This window comes from Cupressus sempervirens, chromosome 8 (assembly GCF_028749045.1).
Source record: "Cupressus sempervirens isolate cs-2001-9-10 chromosome 8, ASM2874904v1, whole genome shotgun sequence".
NCBI classification, from domain to species: domain Eukaryota; kingdom Viridiplantae; phylum Streptophyta; class Pinopsida; order Cupressales; family Cupressaceae; genus Cupressus; species Cupressus sempervirens.
This window is the reverse complement of record NC_143125.1, coordinates 787,439,581-787,444,120: the sequence shown is the minus strand read 5'-3', so window position 1 is coordinate 787,444,120 and position 4,540 is coordinate 787,439,581. Positions and strand designations below refer to the sequence as shown.

The window sequence follows — 4,540 nt, the reverse complement described above, 5'->3', positions numbered from 1 at the left end:
CTCTTGGAGATAAGTTATGGATTCTAGAAAATTTCAAGACTTCAAAAATCTAGACTTAGCCAATTTTCAGGGCTTCAGGATTTCAGGCTTAGCCAAATTTCAAGATTTTGCATTTTACCCTAGCTTGGTTTTGTGTTGATTAGTGGTCATTTCTTGAGCCCTCATCTTGTCTGTGGTGGTTGTTGGATTTTTTTCATGTGTGTCAATTGGTAGTGGTGTTCAGAGATCTATTGGTTGTCGGGATTGTGGTGAATTCTTTCATTGCGATCTTTGTGATCCTTGTATGATGTTGTCTTGTGCATTCATACTTGAAAAAAAAAAAAAAAATCTAGCTTGTATTTCATCCTTGTTTCCAAGGATCTCCGAGCGGGGCATTACACAATAGCATTAATAATTTTTCCAAGGGAAATTTCTACTATAATCATATCAAGAATTTGTTGGAAATATTTTCTAAACATAAATCTCAAGGATGGTTGTCTTTGTATTGTGAGAACATGGGCGAATTCTCTGTTCATCCATCTCTATGTGGAAGTAAAATTTCTAAGGCCCAGGCTAAATTGGCAATGCCTTTGTGGGATAGAATCTGGTTTATAATAGAAATTTCTAGTTATCACTAGATTTAATAACTTTTCCATGATATGTTTCAGGAAAAGCTACAGAATCTTGTCAGTACCTCGTTAGGCTACATTGAAACACCTCCTCACAAAGTAAAGAAGTGATTGGAGGCATTGCAAGATTTACAGGTATTGATATGTTTAGATTGTGATTTTCTGTTTAAATATATTCATGCAAAGGGATTTATGATTTTTGTCCTGCCAATAAAGGGTAAACATAAGGAGATAGAGATCGATTTTTTTGAAGAAAAAGCTGCGTTGGAGGCCAAGTATCAAAAATTTTATGAACCTTTTTACAAGAAGGTATCTGTGTTTAGTGTTTTTTTTGGGTGTTCAAAATTGAAAGCTTCATATAATCTCTTGATCTCTTTCTTTTCTAAGCAATTACTGAATTTTCAAGCACTATTGTATATTGTTATCTTTATCAGAAAACTTGGTCCAATAGATTGAAACTTGCTTACTCATAGGAGTTTGCACACATGTAGTTGATATATACAATGAGAGTCAAGTACTTTTCATATTATGAGATTTTACTTGATGCTGCTATCTTCTTTCTATGTACATTAAACCATTTAAAAGTTAAAAAGGTTTATTCTAATGGATTGGAACCTACAAATTTGTATATATTTATTTAGATAATTGGTTGATATTAAGCTACCACAAAGGTTGATAATTTAAGTCAGGTACTTCGTACTCATTATATAGATTGTACCAGATGTTATCTACTTCTACTTTATTCTTATTAGTTACAGTTTTGGGGTCAGACAACACATGATTCATTATAGATCGACTTGCCTAGAACACAATATCTAGCATCCCCTGTACAACATTTCCTTGTCATATTCTTGATTGTCTTTCTGCTCTAGGATTCCTATATGATCTAATCTGCTATATCTTTGATTTTTTGAGATGTTATTTTTTCATTATTATTGCATCTTCTATTCGCATGATTCATAATAGAGATTTTCCTAAATAACAATATCTTGTTTCACTTGTGCAGTTTCCTCAGCATTCTCTAGAATTTATTTTTATCCTACAATTCCCATGTAACCTTATCTATTTTGTTTCATAATATCTTTCCTTCTTATAACCTAGATTTCATCCCCAACTAAATATGTTGTGCATTCCAACAAATATTGTGAGATGCGAGTCTTTTTCCTTTACACTATAGGTGAGTTTTCAGTGTTGACCATAAAATATCTCAGAATAAGAACAAGAAAATGGGAGAATAGATGATGTCTAATCAAGTGAAAATAGGATAATATCATAATAGAAAAAAAAATTTGGTTCTATGACATGACATCCTTAAAGCATAGATGGAACTTTTACAATCCTTTAGGAGCAACTTGATCTGTAATAAACTATATTATATTTAAATCTTTCTCTTGGATAATTATATGTCGATAAGAAATTAAAGAGACAAAATAACTACTTCAGTTTACAATTCTCAGTACAAAATTTTGTAAAAGATGTTTAGCTCTTAGGGTAAAAACTTTTTGATTCTGCTCAACACTCTGTAATCTATATTCCTATAATGAAATATTTCGTTGCAGTGATATGACATTGTGAATGAAGTAGTAGATGTTGAAGATGATAAAAAAGAGGAGGAAGATTCAAATAAAGATGATGCTGGTATGTAATAATTGTTTCGAATTCAAGGTTTATTTGATCTGTGATATTTGGTTGGAAGTGCTTATTTTGATATCTTTGTCATTATGGCAGAAAAGGGCGTTCCTAAATTTTGGCTAACTGCCATGAAGAACAATGATGTTTTGGCAATGCAAGTAGGATGTTGCTCCTTTTCCTTGTATCCAATACTCACTTTGGCTATACCAAGAAATATTACCTATCTTCAAAATGCAGTAAATTTACTAACTTTTTTTAATAATAAATAGATTACAGAATGTGATGAAGGTGCCTTGAAGTTTTTGGAGGATATACAATGTTCTCACCTTGTCAGTGACAAGGGTGAGAAAGGTTTCAAGTTGGGGTTCTTTTTCAATGAGAATTCTTATTTTAAGAATTATGTGGTAAGTACTCACATTTTAGTGCCCTTGGAACACTTTCAATGTCTATTTTATCTTTCAATTTCTTAATATATTCATTACCTTCCTAAGCTATCATATTTCCTTTGTGAAATGCAGTTAACAAAGATATATTACATGGAAGATGAAAATGAACCTATCCTAGATCGTTTAGTAGGGTAAGTATAATGTAAATATCTCCTTTTTCTAATTAGATTATGTGAATTTCTTCATTCATGTAGTGATGTTATTTCACACACAGAACTAAAATTGATTGGTTACCCGGTAAGAACCTAACTTGAAAGGTCATGAAGAAGAATCCTAAGAAGGGAGTGAAGAATGAAAAACCAATGACAAATTGAGCAATGTCCAAGTTTCTTCAATTTCTTTGATCCACCCAAGGTTCCTGAAGATGATGATGTTGATGATGATGCTGCGAGTAATGATGAGCAAACTTTTTTTTATTGCTGCAGTCTTTAGTTCTCAAAGAATACACTTTTTGGCATCCTGTATTTGTGTTCTAATAAGTTTATGGGGTGGTTTATAGGATAAATAATTACAAGATATGTTGGAGCAAGACTATGAGATTGGGTTTGTTCTTGATCCATTGCAAACTATTTGGGTTTATGTACCTTCTGGGTATCGGGTTTCATTGATTTTATGTGTTTTTTGCAGATCAACAATTAAGGATAAACTCATCCCTCATGCAATTTCTTGGTTCACTGGGGAAGCAGGTGATGATGATGAATGTATATGTGAAGATGATGACGATGTTGATGAACATGATGATGGGAGTGAGGAAGAGGATGAAGATCACGAAGGGGAAGAAAATGGCCATAAAAGCGCTTAGACAATTTGTTTGATTATGTCATGCTCAGAAATTTATGCTTGTTCCTCAAATTTTGGCATGAAATTAAACATTTATTTATCCTTTTGCGGCAATGTAGCAGTGTGGATTTAAAATCTAGCCTAGATTCTAGGTAAGCATTTGTTAAGGGTTTGGCAATTTCCAAGTCTGGGTTGGTATTTATTATGGGGGTTTACTTTTTAGAAGATTATGATTAGGAATAGGATTAATTTAGAGTCAATTTTTTGATGGATGGGTTTAATAGTAGCCATTTGATTACAAGCAATAATACAGAGTCTACAAACATCAACAATAGGCGATTGAGTGCAAATGCAAATTTATAGGTGCTAATATTGAAGTATATTTCCAGGTATGTTCATAGATAGTTCCTTCATATCATGCATTTTTGCTAGCATCTTTCTTTAGATGGAAACTGTTGTTGAACAAAGAGATGAGGTTATGTGTAGGAGTGTTGACTGCTTCTTTTTTAATCTAATGAAAACCATGTTTCAAAATTTTGTTAATTATAGGATTAGATTGTATTAAATTAAGTTAGCTTTCCTCCAAGCCTTAACATAGGATGAATTCAACATTGATATTTCTCCAAGTCTTAACAATATTTGCATTATAGCTATCTGAGTAGCAAATATCTTTCTTGTGAATAACTTGGCAAGACAAATGTTTTTCTTTTTCCAAATAATGGGAAAACATTGGGTTAGTGTTAAGTTTGGGGAAGAAAATTGGTCAGGGTTAGGTTAAGGAAAAAATTATAAAAACAACTGGTGCAAAAATTATTGAAGTCCAAAAACCATAATTTTTTAATGAAAAAATTGTCAGAGGTTGCTAGAAAATCATAGTTTTCCTAATTTACTCATAATTTTCCACTCTAAAAACATTAGTAACGATCCACATCTTGCAAGTTATTCCAATCTCAGCAACTACTAGCTATCATCAGTTTGATAGGTCGGGTGCAAACCCTTCTTTCATTCCTATTGCATGCAAAATTCGTTATGATCTACATCTTGTCATAGTTGTGCTAATTGAATGTGTTGTTG

The 4,540-nt window shown here is 32.3% G+C and overlaps 1 pseudogene; it reads left to right on the top strand.

Moving 5' to 3' along the window:
• Window positions 1–638: 638 nt before the first annotated feature.
• On the top strand, window positions 639–3,488 carry LOC149544765 (nucleosome assembly protein 1;3-like; annotated as a pseudogene).
• Window positions 3,489–4,540: the final 1,052 nt, after the last annotated feature.